The sequence below is a fragment of the Pinus tabuliformis genome, chromosome 4_1, assembly GCF_031772625.1.
Source record: "Pinus tabuliformis cultivar Carrire ecotype Pingquan chromosome 4_1, CPIR1, whole genome shotgun sequence".
Classification (NCBI taxonomy): Eukaryota; Viridiplantae; Streptophyta; class Pinopsida; order Pinales; family Pinaceae; genus Pinus; species Pinus tabuliformis.
Genome location: NC_142303.1, coordinates 579,597,864 through 579,615,606, shown reverse-complemented (window position 1 = coordinate 579,615,606; position 17,743 = coordinate 579,597,864).

The following is a 17,743-nucleotide window of genomic DNA, read 5'->3' as shown; positions in this document are numbered from 1 at the left end:
ACAAACGATTCTTATGGAATTTCACACCTACCTTAAGAGGGCACTCATGATTTTTAAAAACTTACCACAGGGTCAAGAAGGATTTTTTTTGGGATGGCCTTAAATTTGATATTCAAAAGTTTGTGGCAGAATGTTTGGTTTTCCAACAAAATAAAGTTGAAACAATTATGACCCCAGGTCTATTACAACCTTTATCCATTCCAAGCCAATGTTGGGAGGAGGTTTCAATGGATTTTATCACAAGTTTACCCAAGTCTGAAAGAAAGAGTGTCATCATGGTGCTAGTTGATAGAATTACCAAGTATGCACACTTTTGTGCATTATCTCATCCATTTAAAGCTAGTACAAGTTATACTACATTTATGGAAACAATTCAAAAGATACATGGAAACCCAAAGATTATTGTAAGCGACAAAGATCCCATTTTCACTGGAAATTTTTGGACATAATTATTTTTTTCTCTTGGATCTCAGTTAGCTCATAGCTCACCTTATCATCCTCAATATGATGGGAAAATTGAGATAGTAAGCAAAATGTTTGGAAGGATATCTTCATTTCTTTGTATTTGATAAACATACACAATGGGTCAAATGGTTGCCTCTAGCTGAATGGTGGTATAACATTTCCTTCCATACTACAGTAAAAATGACCCCATTTATGGCACTTTATGGATATCATCCACCGTCAATCACATCATGTTTAAGATAAAATTCTAAGGTTCAAGCAGTGGAAGATCACATCGAGCATCAATAACAAGTTCTCCAACTCTTAAAGGATAACCTCACTTTGGCACAAAATAGAATGAAAAAACATGCATATCAACATCGCATCAAAAGAAGTTTTGATGTAGGTGATTGGGTATTTATACGGCTACAACCATATAAAAAAATGTCCCTCAAGCAAGATAAGAAGGATAATAATTTATCACCAAAGTATTATGGTCCGTACAAGGTGTTGCAAAATATTGGTACTATGGAATACAAATTGGAGCTTCCTGCAACTTCCCGAGTGCACCTAGTTTTCCATGTTTCATGATTAAATAAGGTTATAGGTGACAAGATCCCAGTTCAAAAGATATTGCCAAAACTTGATGAGGAAGGAAAAATCATATTGGAACTTGAAGTAGTCACAGAAACAAGAACTCGATAGCTACAAAATCGATAAATTTTAGAGTATCTCATCAAGTGGAAGAACTTACCTGCTCAATATTCCACTGGGACGATGAGAATTCTATACAGAAACATCTAGAACTACTAAAGAGTTGAGGAAAACACTTTTTTGAAGGAGATGGGCATGTTAGGTCCCTATAATACTAGTGATTCCCCCATTACTATTGTCATTGTAGCCCATATTGTTATTGTTGTGGCCCTATGGTCCCCATATTGTTATTATTGTGCCCCATAGAAGCCCAGTATTGTTATTGTTGTGCCCTTATATTATTATTGTTAGGTCGGCAATGATTATATTGTGACCCCTTATATTCCTATATATAGAAAGGATCATTTCTCATTTGTATCATCCAATAATTGTTCATTTTTGTAACGTAAAGGAGGTTTCCCCCTCGAAGAGGCTAATTTTGAAGTCCTTGATATATCTTTTCTTCTATTTTGTGAGTTGGTTAAATAACAGTTGATCGATGGCGATGATATTTTCATTATGGGGAAATCACATCTTACGGTGAACGGCAGATGCGACAGTTGACATAGCATAGGTATAACTATGACCAAAGAGGGTGTTATAGTCTAATGGAGCATCAATGACTTTGATGTCAATAGAGACAGCCTTGCGAGAAATGATGATAGAATAGTTGTGATATAAGCCAAGGTGTTGTGAGGGATGACCGTCCTAAGAATGGAGAGTGATGGTGGAAGGAGACAAGTCAGGTGAACCAAGTTGCTTCCAAATAATAGCAACCATCACGCAGGTGGAGGTGCCTTCGTCTATGATACACCATTTAACAATGGAATTTCTTATGGAGACTGGCATTTGAAATGCAACGAATGAAGGTAGGGGAGGATGTTCTGACTTGTTAATGTCAAAGAAAATCATACGTTTGTCATGGAGATCAACAAGACCCAAAGTAGATATTAGAGATTTTCGTTAGGATGGGCACGTCAAGAGGAATTCCAACATTGACATGGAAAAATGAGATTGTGCCAAGTAATCTACTTCGCTATAGGTATGGGAAGATTTAGCAAAAGCATCGTTACAATGTAATGGACCTTTGGGGATCTTGGGAATAACCTCTACCATAGGAAGATGGATATGTAAGGTACTGTTTATGCCTCTAAAATCACTGCATCAACATTGGTGAAAACCACCCGGACCAGACCTTAAGGCAGCTCCTTTTCTGTTTGTTGTGGTGGTTCCGACTGGATGTAATGGGACCAGTTTCCCAGTGATATATGAATTGATGGACAATTTATTTGTAATGGATAACGAGAGTGATAAGTGCTCTATCCTAAAGTGCAAAAATATACAAGGGTAACTAATCTATCCCGGGAATTCTTCTAACAATGCGATTCTTAATTATTTTTATTGACAAATAAACATGAAGATGACTTATTCATAAATAAAAATATGCATTCATATGATAATTACTTTGTTCAATTAATTGAACAAAGTAATAATTTAAACGTTATCGTATTGATTTTAATCTATTACTGACATATATATATATATATATATATATATATATATATATATATATATATATATATATATATATATATATATATATATATATGAAAGATGAAAACTCAAATAACATTCAAAAGTGACAAGTTAAAGAATTGTTGTATAAACATATATACATCAATAATAGAAAAGTTGATAAATGCTAATTCACATAGAAACATAGAAAAAAATATAGATAGTAGTACCATATGCATTTGGATCTCCTCCGATGTGAATCACATTCAAATTATGTCTTCTAATTTGAGAATACTTTCATAGGAAGAAAAAGTGTATATCTCATAAAATCCTTCTTTATCAAAATTCAGAATTCTGGTCCAGTCTTTTATTAAAAAAATATATATCGGAAGTACAGTAGTGCAACTCCCAATTTAAGTCTTAATAAAAAATTGAGGACCCTTTCCAAAAGCATGAAATGGTCTATAAATACAAAAAAAATAACAAACTATGAAAGAAATATGCTATGCGTTGGTATAACCAAAACATAAAAATATGGAATTTATCTTGAAATAGCAGTGCTACAGTCGGTTGAAAGGATTCACTGAATTGGCTTGTCTTTTTGTGATTGCAGTTGACAAATGGCAAGCATTGGTTGGACCTCTGGTGGTTGACTCATACGAGAGTGTAACTGAGCTGTAAATGTGGCATTGGCAAGTTCGGGGATCATGTGGTTGATCACATCTGTGAGACACTTCATCGCCATTTGTTGACTATGTGGTTTTACAAGGAAAAACCAAAATGTTTCCCATGTTAAGCTATGAATGCCTCCAATCAGTTTTTTTCTATGCATCAACTCCTGTTTCCAGTATTATTCTAATGATTTCACCTGTAGGAGTTTGCCTGGAGATAATTCTGTTATTAGATTACATAAGTGCAAACTATTGTTGATTAATTCAATCAAATTATTTGTTGTTGATCTGCATCTGGATGTAGCTCTCTCAGCTTTCATTAACTGAGACTCCCATTCAGAAAATAGAATTTCTTTATGTGACTCTTGTATATTTGGCAGGTTGGTAGCTTTTCCTTCATTTGAATCTTGCCAAGATAGAAACCTAGTTAAGATTTCATCTGCCTTCTCTCTTAAGCCTTGCATCTACTAACTTATCGATCATAGCTATTGAAATGTCACATAATGGAACAACCAATGAGATATTATGACACAGAAGGTCCAACTGTTGAGATAGAGCCTTGGTCATCTCCAGGGCTTCAGTTCTGAATTCTTCTACCTTGGGATATCCTTTGAATTGCTCTATTTGATCCTTCATTTGAGCGATTTTCTCTTCTTTTGATTTATTCACGTGCTCGTTCAATAGCTGTAGTTTGCTCAATGCTTGGGATAACTCTTGCTGCTTATGGATGGCCTGTTCATCAATTCTCTACTTTTCATTAATTAATTGCTCATTCAATTTTTCATTAAGTTGTCTCTGTTCCGCCAACTGCTATTCAAGCTACTCTATTTTTTGTTGCCGTTCTACCTATTGTGCCTCTAGTTGAATGATCACTTGGTATTTTTCCTTCAACTATTGACTAACCTTCGAAGCCTTATCCATTGTTTCCGTTGTATATGCTCCGGCATATTGAGAAAGTTTGGTTAAATATTTGGAGAGATTTACTTCCACCCTCCATACCACCTTCATCATTTCCATCTGAGGAGTCAAAAGAAGAGAGTGATCAATTTTCCTCTTCTTCCTCTGTCTTTTTATTACAACCCTATGCTTAGGGCTGTAGAAGACATCCAGTGGTGGTATCTCTTCTACATTCAAAACAATGATTCTCATTAGTGGGATTTTCAGGGATGATCTCAATGTATTTATGAAACTTGGGTGGGCCGCTTGTTCCTGCAATCGGAACTGTGTTGACTACTATTTTCTGTGTTGTAGACATTTGTGGTGTAGTGAACCCTTGGGTGTTCTCTGGATTACTGATAATAGAATCAAATTGTTCCTATTCCTTGATTAACTTAGGGTCAACATTAATGTATATATCAAGGGGTTCACTAATTGTTGCCTGCTTCTGCTCCTGTTCTGGTGTTTTCTTCTTCTCAAGAGCCTTTTCCATCTTAGGAGCATTCTCAGTAATTTTCTCCTCAACGTAGCCTTGAGGTCATACCATAGATGTCGTTTTTAATAAATCTAGGGGCAAGGTTTCCAATCTTTGGGCCATGAGCCTATTGAATTTCTCTAATCCTTTTGTTCCCAATTTAGTCTTAGACATTTATTTGACCTGGTAAAATATTTCTGCTGAAGTAAAAAAGTCGTCAAAGCTATCCTCTTCGTGATCAAATCTGGCGATTTTAGCATGAGAGCTAACATTGTAGGCAACCTTTCTAGGGTCATATTTCTTTTTTTGGAATAGTTGCAAGTTTCAACAACTGAATTTTCTCGGCCTCTTTCTCTGCATGTTTAAAATCATGCAGGGTAAAGGTACCACACCGAAGGGGAAATGTAGGCCACATGTGTTTCTTAGAATCCCTAAGGGTCTTTGACATCTCTGCAACTGTTATTTGATATGCTAATTCCTAGGCCAATAGTTTATCGGGGATGTACAGAGGAAGAACATGAGGATCAATGAGACTGTCGAAAAGCCTTATATAGGTGAATTCCTCTTCTCCAAACCAACTACCATTGCTGTTAGGTCAATTGCTGATTCCTCCGATATCCTAGGGGCAGGCTTATTGAATAAGTAGTAATATACAAGAATAATAAAACCATGACAAATTCTATACAAATGGTTCTTATAATGGGCCTTCCATAGCTCCTTGTGATAGATTTGAACTCGATTAGGATCCCGGGGAGTCCATTTCCATCTTAGAATGGGGAATTCAGAATTAAAACAGATGGTGTCCAGAATATAGGCACTGAAGTAAAAGGAAGGTATCACTCGAGAAGTCACAGACCTCTTTCTTCTATATTCAAGTATTTCGGTGGCATTTTTATAAGACAAAATGTTTGCCCAGTCCATGATAAAACCATTAATTGCATCCCCCATTAAAGGAACCATATCCATAGGGAACTTAGCGGAATTATGGACTCTGAAGAGTCTGCACATCATTGCACCTACATAACAATAAAGAGAGGCTAATGAATCAACAAAGTACATACCCGATGTCTCGTGTTTGTGCTTGGTCGGGAGGTGTCTCTATTGCCTGATAGGGCCTGATTCAATGTCGTTTTCCTTCGCAAAATCTTATAAGAATGCTTTATTATAATGCTTCTCTGGCTGGTGTAAATGGTATATTTGTCTGAGATCCTCTGCTCTAAACGACCTGAACACTTTTCCTTTGGCTGTACTAAATGTCCTCTCTGTGGTTGCAATGCTTTCAACAATCCATATGAACACGTCATTATATGGAAAAACCTTGGCACGCGCTGCTATCCTGTGTAGGTATGAGCAGGCCAATTCTTTCAACGTATTCTCTGATTTGCTTGTAGAATATGTCGTAGCTCCTTCTTCGAGTTTTTCAGGCTCTTTCGCTTTTAGTAAATTATAGATACTCTCCCAGGTTGCTTTTCCTAAACCGAGGCAAGTCGTATCTGATATCAATCCTTTCTTATTTGGCTCTGGTTCTTTGGTTACAATAGGAGCCTTGGCTTTCTTGACCTTCTTTCCCATTTTTTCTGGATTCATGAGTTTTGAGTGACTCTGCACAGACAATGGAAAACGTAACAGAGAAATATTTCTGATGAAAGCCAATACGGAATGAAAATAGTTAAGGTGATTTGCGTATGATAAACCAAATGTAATTAAGTATCACCACGGGTGAAATCCTCGAAGGATTCACCCTTAACTACGAAATTAATGACCATCATAGTCGCCAATCGTAGTAAATAAATGTCATAATTACCCATCGCATCAGCCATATGCTTAATGATCCTTTCAAGCGTGTCTTTGGATTTTCTCGATCAGCGATCAACGATAAATCGCGAATCACAATCGGGAGATTCAAGAGGTCGGGCTTAGCGTTTTAGACTAATAGCTCCGATCGCAATAAAGGAAAATATAATAAGGCGGGGGTATGTTCAGCAAATAGTTTGGTTTATTGCTTTTAAAATTTATATTTGCAAATAATACATTTTAATGAGGTTTTCTTGAAATGAGTGCCTTTCTTTATAATATCGCAATCGGGGGATTCAAATTCATTCTCGCTATGTGTTGTGTGATACCTTCGACTGCCAATTGCGATTACGCTATTTGATTGGAGGTTTTAATGATGAATTTTTTCGAGTGCATCCTTTTATCATTGTGATATGTGATTTTTGATTGCTTTATCGCATCGGAGAGTTACTTATGATGACTTTTCAAAGGGATATTTCACATTTTATCAAAAGGTTTTTTTAGATAGGAGTTCTATTGTATCGGGCCTTTTGATAAGGGCTTTCATGTGTGATATGATTAATGCTACGCAAGTGGTTTTATTAAATCACTAATTTTACTAAGTTTATTAGAAGGGGACCCATTTCTAATTAAAGTTTTTTGTAAAATTTTAAGAAATGGGGGGGTTGTTGTACAACACAACAATTGATGATTCAAGGGAAGAAACAATTATCTATGAGAAAGTAATGAAATATTCTAACTTTCTTTATTTGAAAACCTTTGAGTATAGAGAAAATCTAAGAATAACTAGATAATCATTAACTTTGAACATAATGAAAAATGTTTATGCAATTCCTTTGCTATCTCAAAAATAAAAAAATTTGAAGTTTATTTAAGCCTTGATTGGTTGATAAAGATAAAACAAGAAGATTTCTCTATCTTAGCTGATATAATGACTCTGTCGTCATAGGTAGAGCCTTTGCTGCCAGCAATCGTTTATAGTCTCAACAGGGTTACCTTTTAACCATTCAATCATTCATTGTCCCATCCATTTCAGAGTATAATTTCTAAGATTAAATCCAAAAAGATATGTTTCTACATATTTTCTTTGTTTTATTTTCCATCTTCTTTATTTCTTATTTTAAAAGATAAAAAGCCATTGTCCTGGTTTGGTGGCCAGCTATTGACAATGCCATTCACTGGTTGTAATTGAACTGAACAAGCTGGCTCGTGATGAGACCCCTTGTCTTATAATTATAAGCCATTACCTTGTTTTGATATGAAATATTGGTAATGTCAGTTTAATTAGTTCCCTATGATCATGGTAAGAAGGCTCGTAAAGAGACCTCTTATCTTTTATATCAAACATATTTTAGAATTACACTCTAAAAAATCACAATCTTTGTGGATGGGGTGAATGATTTACTCCTTAAGAGAATATGGATGACAATGTAAGAGTTGAATATGCTAAGTTTGGATAGACCTTTGCTTTTTATAGATAACCTCATTCAGGCTTTAACATCTTCGAATGATTTATAGTATTTTCAAGGTTTGAAAAGATCTTACAAAACTAAAAGAGGTTTTCAGAGCTTAATTGTATCTAATTCCCTAACACTTCCTTCTTTTCCTTTAAGGCTTCCATTTATCAAAAGTAAATATTAACACCAATTTCTTTAAGCAACTTTCAAAACAGTAAAGGCCAATAGAAGGCTATTTACAAGTTTATTTTCTAGAAAACAAACAAAACTGTAAATTCACACAAATCCGACTGCAAATTGAATATTTACAAATAAGAAGGGGTTTCCTCCTTAAGTAAAGAATTTATTTAAGATAGGCCCATTGACAGGAAGAGAATCTCTCTTTCCTGATAGATCTTGCAATATAAATGTTGATGGGCCTATCTTCTTAATGATTTGAAACGGTCCTAGCCACATTTTCTGAAATTTAGTGTGTTCACCTTTATCTTCGTGAGCTTTGTCCCATTTCAAAACAAGATCACCGATATGTAAAAGTTTTGGGTCGGTGGAACTTGTATCAAAAGAAGAATTAATAACTTGTTGATGCTTTGCTTGTGTAATCCTGGCTTTTTCCCTTTCTTCTTCTAATTTAAGGATTTGATCATGTCTCAATTGGATAGAAGATGAGGGGTTTTCTTCAATAAACTGCACTAAGGCTAGAGATGGGAGTTCTAAGTTTGTTGGTATGACAACTTCTCTTCCATATACAAGATTAAATAGAGAAGTGCCTATTGAGGCCTTCTGTGTTATGCGGTTTGCCCATAATGCAAATACTAAAGACTTGTGCCAATTCGTATGATTCTAATCAATAGCTCTCTTAATGATTTTGATGAGATTTTTATTGGTTGATTTTGCTAAACCATTACCTTGGGGGTAGTATTTTGCAGAGTATTTCAATTTAAACCCTTTTTTAGTAGCAAATTCATGTATAGTATTCCCAGAGAAATAAGATGCATTATCGAAAATGAGAGCATTAGGTACGCCAATCCTGGTAATGATGAACTGATCTATGAATTCAATAATTGCCTCAGAGTTGGTTGCCTTCAAAGGAATTGCTTCTACCCACTTTGTGAAGTAATCTGTGACTGTAAGGATATATCTGTGCTGTTTGGAAGAATGTGGAATAATTTCTCCAATGATATCCAATCCCCATTGTTCAAAGGGTTGTTCGATGTTAACTGGTTGAAAAGGAAAAACTGGCTTTCTTTGTCTTCCACTAGCAGTTTGACGTGTTCTTCATTTCCTCACATATTCATGGGTATCTTTAAATAAGGTGGGCCAATAATACCCAGCATGTATAATTTTGTGAACTGTTGTATCGCCTCCAAAATGGCCACCTGTTGGACCATCATGTAATTTTTGCAAGACTTTTAGTGCTTCAATTTTTTCAAGGCATCTTAACAAGAATGAATCGTAATTCCTTCTAAACAACACGTTATCAATAATATCAAAATGTTTTACTTTCAATATTAAAGATCGTTTATTTTTGTAAGAGAGATTAGAAGGAGCATACCCGTTTTTCAAGTAAAATAATAAATTTTCATATTGAGATTCAGGATTTATGATACTTATCTCATTGATCTCCTCAATATTGTTTGAACCTTCATGTTCCTGAATGTTAGAAGCTCTTGCTAACAACCTAAAAAAACCTTGACCTTTGAAAATCTTCACTGGTTTAATGTCCAAATCATATTCTTGTAATGCTGTAACCCAGTTTGCCCTATTCTCTCCCAATTCCCTTTAGACTAGCAATTGTCTCACTGCTGAAAAAGGGACTACTACTTTTGTATGAGTCTTTAAGAGGAAGGGCCCAAAGTTTTTAATGGATTTGAACACAGTGAAGGCCTGCTTTTCTACTTAAGAGTAATTAAGCTCAACACCTTGGAGATTTGAACTAAAAAATGATATGGGTGCTTCCATGTTTTGGTCATTGATTTGTGTCAACATAGCTGCATAGGAAGTATCGGATGCCAAAGTGTATAAAATAAAATGATTGGAAAATTTTGGAGTGTTTAATGTAGGAGAATTTATGATTTCCTATTTCATTGAATCGAAAGCTTCATTTTCTTTATGCCCCCATTTGAATACTGAATTTTTCTTGATCATGGTCTATAATGGTAAAACAATCTGTGAAAAATCTAGAACAAACCTTTTTACAAAATTTATTTGACCTAAAAATGATTGCATTGATTTTTTATTGTGTGGAAGTGGAATATTAGAAATCTCCTTGATCCTATATGGATCAATATAAATATCATCTTTTGAGACAGCAAACCCCAAGAGTTTACCTTGGTCAAGAGCAAAAAATGATTTCTTGGGATTCAATGAAATCCCATAACTTTTACAGCGTTCAAAGATTTGTTTCAAATAATGTAAATAATTTATTCTTTTCTTGGATAAGGCAGTAATTTCATCCAAATAGACAACAACTGACTTATTAATTAAACCTTTGAATGCTATGTCCAATGCTCTTTGGAAGGTAGCCTCAGCATTAATTAAACTGAAAGCCATTTTTTGGTAGGCATATGCTCCCCACTTAGTTTTGAAAGTAGTCTTAAGTCTGTCATCCGGATGCACCAATATTTGGTTATATCCAGAAAAACCATCTAAGAAAGACATTGATTTAGAACCAGCTAATGAATGAAGAGTTTGCTTCATTGTTGGTAGTGTGAAGTTATCCTTTTGACTAGCCTTATTAAGATTTCTGAAATCAATGCAAATTCTAATGTCACCGTTCTTCTTCCTAATAGGCACTAAGTTAGAAACCCACTTTGAATGTCTAATAGGAAAAATTATCTTAGCCTTTAAGAGTTTGTTTAACTCTGCTTTAATCTAACTTTCAAGGTTCGAATGAATTTTCCTTAATTTTTGTTGTATTGGCTTTTCTTCGGACATCATTGGAATTGTATGTTGTATGATAGAAGTATCATATGTTTTCAAGTCATCATAATTCCAAGCGAAGACATTTTTATATCTATTCAAAAGTCTTATAAAGGAAAGTCTTTCTTATGAAGTAAGTCCTAATCCCAGATTGATATTTTGTGGCTTGGCCTTAGTGCCAAGATTTATTAATTCAAATCTCAAAGTAGAACTTTGAAGTTTTGAATTAGTAACTTGCTTAAACCTATCTTTGATGTCATATAGATCCTCAAGCTTGACTACTGATTTAGGTATGGAATTTTCCTCAAGTCTTTGCTTCATTTGAAGATCATGATCACTCTCATCAATAATCTGATCATCATAGGATTTATCAGAAGTTAAGAAATTCAAAATGTCATTGTCATGATTGAATACCCACCAGTTAGTGACATTGTCTGGAATCGATGGTCTAAAAATTAATTCAACTGAAAATCTATCAGGGTTGTAATCCTCGGATGGGAGGAGATTAGAAGCAACATTGGCTAATACATCAAATTCTGCATTCTGAGATCTAGGAATGGGAGAAATATTAAATGCTAGAAAATGAGATATAAGGTCTTGAACCAAGGACTGATAATGTTTAAGATGACCAGAAAGGCAATGTATAGTATTCCTTACTTGCTTGATAACAATTTCAGAGTCACCGAATACTTTAAGATATTGCACTTTGAAGCCTATTGCTTTGTAAAGTCCTTGGATCAATGCCTCATATTCAACAGTATTATTTGTACACTCAAATTCTAATCTGCAAGATAACATAGTCTTTTCTCCCTCAAGACTAACTAAAATACATCTTGCTCCTACACCTTCATTGGATTTTGACCCATCAAAATATAAAGACCAAAATACAGGCTTATTTACAATTTTATTTACGATTTCCTCAATAATATTAACACACCTTGATGTATCTGTATGAGAAAAATTCTCTATTTGAGATGTGAAATTATTAACTGAGAAAGGTGATGATTAAGCATTAAAATTACCAAAGAATGATTCAGATGAGTAATTGCTAAGAATGTTATTATTGAATGCTATGGGCTGGTTTTCTTGCTCAAATTCTGTTACAGTATGAGTCATATGCTTCACCCGATCGATCTTAATTTGATTTGGCTTTCCCTTATTGGGGAGCCACATATGAGACCAATCGGTAGAAGTGTAGCCATGAAGTTTCTTAGACCAATCCCTGCTTAGAATCAAACCATAAAACTTAGGGATATCAACAATTAATATGTCAATTCTCTGAACTACTCTTGGATTAGCTGACAACCTAATGGTAACTGAATTGATTTCTCCCAATACTTGAACCTTGGTTCTATCCAACTAAACAATATGCACTGCAGACTTTTGAGGATCAATATTCAATTTTGAATAGACTGAAGCTGGCATTATATTCGATGAAGCCCTTGAATCTATCAAGAAATTATGCAAGTTTCTATTATAGATTTCATAGGTCAAGAGAAAAGGAGGGGTATGAGAATTAGATTTGTCTCCAATTAACATAGCATCATTGGCTTCTACTCTATCAGATGGTGGCTTACCTATTCCATTTGCTGCCTTAGATAGTACAACATTTGGAAGAGGAGAAGAAGGTACCGCATTTAATTCTTTGAGTAGCAATATTTGTTGATGTTTGAGCTTACTAAGCTCAAATATAGAAATATTTGCTCTAGTCTTCATGTCTTCGATGATGTTGTAATTTGATAGAGTCAACAACTACTAATGTCTTAGATGATGAAGGTAGATTGGAAGATGATGGCTGATTTTGAGTAGGCACTGCTGTAGATTTCTTTGTGGGAAATTTATCTTTGGTAGTAGGACCCATATTTTTCTTCTTTTGGGTTGTTTGAACAAATTCTGTGGCTCCTTTACTCCTGGTATTTACTGGGAAATCTTCCTGTTCATTTTTGGTATCTGAATTAGGCAAAATAAAATCCCACATACCATGACATTCTACAATCTCTTCTTCCTCAATTTCCTATGATGATAAGGTTATATCTTCCTCTTCATCATTATCTAGATCTAATTCAACATTAGATATAGCATTAGGTGGTTTTGATTCAGGTTTTTTGAAGTTTCTAAATGGCTTGTTAGTGGAGGTCTCAACTACTTCTTTTTAAATTTCTACCATCTCATTTGACATAGTCTTTAAAACCTTTTGCAGACTTTCCATATCATATGGATCTTTACCCATTTTCTTCTTTGAATCATCTTTAAAAGTAACTTTTTTGGACTATCGCTCTTCAATGGAAGTTTTCTTTTCTAAGGCAATGATACGTTTTTCCACAACAATTTCTTCCTTCATATTCTCTGCCAAAGTAGGCTTTGTAACTCTATAAACAAAGATTGCTATATTCGAAGGTAAGGACGATATATACCATTGACTTCAAACCTCTTCATTAGGTTTAGAATTAGTAGGAATCTTATTTAAGATTTTATTAAATCGCGAGTTGAAATCTTTGATTGGTTCTCTTGATTCGGTTTTGAGATTTGATAGATCGTTGATTAATGTCACTGTAGACCTATCATCGCCGAATTTAGTCAAGAACTGCTCCTGGAAAATGTTCCAACTAGTAATGGATCCTGATGGTAGTGAAAAATACCAAGACCCAACTACTCCTTGTAAGGTATATGGGAAAAGCCTAACAACAACATCTTCTTCAGTTACTCCATTTAAGTTTACCGAAAACACATAGTTGTTTATGTGTTCTTCTGCTAGTATGCTTGCATCTGGGTTAAAATTTGGCAGCCATTTATCAGGATGTGCTAGCAATTGACTTAAGGGTGTAGGCATTGTGACTGCCCTTGGATTGGCCCATGGCCTTGGTGGAGGATTTCCTGCGATCGTTGAGATACTAATAGAGGAGAGCGCAAATGAGGTTATGAGTGTTTGAGAAGACGATGATGAAGTTCCAGTACCCTGTTGGACAACAATATGGAGTGGAGGAGTGGATGGTTGACTTTGCAATGAGGTAGATGAAATGGATGATCATGATGAAAGAGTCTCACTATCAGATCCTTCAGGTGTTTTCCTTGCTCTTTTTCTTTTAGGCAGAGGGAATTCTGTATGTTCAATATCAAGCTTTTCACTCTGCAGTTTGGTAAGAGGATGGGAAGGAATGTATTATGAAGTCACACTGCCTTGAGATAACTCAAATTTTTGTGGTGATATTGAAAATCCTTGAAGTTTATGAATTAGAGACTGAACTTTAGGAGGTTCAAGAGTGGATTTATCTGAGATGTTTTGGGGTTCAGCAGTGGTTGTTTTTTTCTCAACTTCTCGCTTAGAAATTGGAGATCTAGAATGCGAGGGAGAAGTCGAAGGTGATGTGGAGGGAGATTTACTCTCAGAATGGACTATAGATTTGGATTTTCTCGCCATTCACAGTTCAGGCCCTCCTTCTAGCACCAAAAATGTTGATGCCTCTAAAATCGTTGCATCAACATCGGGGAAAACCACCTGGTCTGGACCTTAAAGCAACTCTTTTTCCGTTTGGTGTGGTGGCTCCGACTGGATGTAATGGGACCAGTTTCCTAGTGATATATGAATTGATGGATGATTGGTTTGTAATGGATAACGAAAGTGATAAGTGCTCTATCCTAAAGTGCAAAAATATACAAGGGTAACTAATCTATCCCGAGAATTCTTCTAACAATGCGATTCTTAATTTTTTTTACCCACAAATAAACATGAAGATGACTTATTCATAAATAAAAATATGCATTCATATGATAATTAATTTGTTCAATTAATTGAACAAAGTAATAATTTAAACATTATCACATTGATCTTAATATATTACTAACATATATATATATATATATATATATATATATATATGAAAGATGACAACTCAAATAACAATCAAAAGTGACAAGTTAAAGAATTGTTGTATAAACATATATACATCAATAATAGCAAAGTTGATAAATGCTAATTCACGTAGAAACATAAAACAAAAACATAGATAGCAGTACCGTATGCATTTGGATCTCCTCCAATGTGAATCACATTCAAATTATGTCTTCTAATTTGAGAATACTTTCATAGGAAGCAAAAGTGCATGCCTCATAAAAGCCTTATTTATAAAAATTCAGAATTCTAGTCCAGTCTTTTATAAAAAATATATATATTGGAAGTACAATAGTGCAACTCCCGATTTAAGTCTTAATACAAAATTGAGGACCCTTTCCAAAAGCATGAAAGGGTTGATAAATACTACAAAAGTAACAAGCGATGAAATAAATATGCTATGCACTGGTATAACCAAAACATAAAAATATGGAATTTATCTTGAAATAGCAGTGTTGCAGTCGGTTGAAAGGATTCACTGAATTGGCTTGTCTTCTTGTGATCGCAGTTGACAAATGGCAAGCATTGCCTGGACCTTTTGTGGCTGACTCATATGAGAGTGTAACTGAGCTGTAAATGTGGCATCAGAAAGTTCGGGGATCATGTGGTTGATCGCATCTGTGAGACACTTCATCACCATTTGTTGATTATGTGGTTTTACAAGGAAAAACCAAAAAGTTTCCCACGTTAAGCTGTGAATGCCTCCGATTAGTTTTTTTCTATGCATCAGCTCCTGTTTCCACTGTTTTTCTAATGATTTCACTTGTGGGAGTTTTCCTAGAGAGCATTCTATTATTAGATTACATAAATATAGACTATTGTTGATTAATTCAATCAAATTATTTGTTGTTGATTTGCATTTGGATGTAGCTCTCTCATCTTTCATTCACTAAGACTCCCATTCGGAAAATATAAGTTCTTTATGTGACTCCTGTATCTTTGGTAGGTTGGCAGCTTTTCCTTCATTTGAATCTTGCCAAGATAGAAACCTAGTTAAGCTTTCATCTGCCTTCTCTAACTCAAGCCTTGCATCTACTGACTTATCGATCATAGCTGCAAAAATGTCACATAAAGGAACAACCAACGAGATATTATGACACAGAAGGTCCAACTATCAAGAAAGAGGCTTGGTCATCTCCGGGGCTTCAGTTCTGAATTATTCTACCTTGGGATATCCTTTGAATCACTCTATTTGATCCTTCATTTGAGCAATTTTCTCTTCTTTTGATTTATTCACCTGCTCGTTCAATAGCTGTAGTTTGCTCAATGCTTGGAATAACTTTTGCTGCTTATGGATGGCTTGTTCATCAATTCTCTACTTTTCTTAATTAATTGCTCATTCAATTGTTCATTAAGTTGTCTCTATTCCGCCAATTGTTGTTCAAGCTGCTCTAGTTTTTGTTGCCATTTATCGATTGTGCCTCTAGTTGAATGATCGCTTGGTCTTTTTCCTTCAACAATTGACTAACCTTTGAAGCCTTATCTATTGTTGCTACTGTATATGCTTCGACATATTGAGAAAGTTTGTTAAATCTTTGAAGGGATTTACTTCCACCCTCCATAACACATTCATCATTTCCATCTAAGGAGTCAAAAGAAGAGAGTGATCAATTTTCCTCTTCTTCCTCTGTCTTTTGACTATAGCCCTATGCTTAGGGCTGTAGAAGACATCCAGTGGTGGTATCTCTTCTACATTCAAAACAATCTCATCAGTGGGGTTTTTAGGGATGATCTCAATGTCTTTATGAAACTTGGGTGGGCCGCTTGTTCTTGCAATCGAAACTGTGTTGACTACTATTTTCTGTGTTGTAGACATTTGTGGTGTAGTGAACCCTTAGGTGTTCTCTGGATTACTGATAATAGAATCAAATTGTTCCCATTCCTTGATTAACTTAGGGTCAACATTAATGTGTGTATCAAGGGGTTCACTAATTGTTGCCTGCTTCTGCTCCTGTTCTGGTGTCTTCTTCTTCTCAGGAGCCTTTTCCATCTCGGGAGCATTCTCAGTAATTTTCTCCTCAATGTAGCCTTGAGGTCGTACCATAGATGTCGTTTTTAATAAATCTAGGGGCAGGGTTTCCAATCTCTGGGCCATGAGCCTATTGAATTTCTCTAATCCTTCTGTTCCCAATTTAGTCTTAGACATTTATTTGACCTGGTAAAATATTTCTGCTAAAGCAAACAAGTCGTCAAAGCTATCCTCTTCGTGATCAAATCTGGCGATTTTAGCCTGAGAGGTAACATTGTAGGCAACCTTTCTAGGGTCATATTGCCTTTTTTGGAATAGTTGCAAGTTTCAACAACTGAATTTTCTCGGCCTCTTTCTCTGCATGTTTAAAATCATGCAGGGTAAAGGTACCACACCGAAGGGGAAATGTAGGCCACATGTGTTTCTTAGAATCCCTAAGGGTCTTTGACATCCCTGCAACTGTTATTTGATATGCTAATTCCTAGGCGAGTAGTTTATCAGGGATGTACAGAGGAAGAACATGAGGATCAGTTAGACTACCAAAAAGCCTTATATAGGTGAATTTCTCTTCTCCAAACCAACTACCCACTGTTGTTAGGTCAACTGCTGTTTCCTCAGATATCCTAGGGGCAAGCTTATTGAATAAGGAGTAATATACAGGAAGAATACAACCATGACAAATTCTATACAAATGGTTCTTATAATGGGCCTTTCGTAGCTCCTTGTGATAGATGTGAATGGGATTAGGATCCTGGGGAGTCCAATTCCATCCAAGAATGGGGTATTCGGAATTAAAACAGATGCTGTCCATAATATAGGAACTGAAGTAAAAGGAAGGTATCACCCGAGAAGTCACAGACCTCTTTCTTCTATATTCAAGTATTTCGGTGGCCATTTTATCAGATAGAATGTTTGCCCAATCCATGATAAAACCATTAATTGCATCCTCCATTAAAGGAACCATATCTATAGAGAACTTAG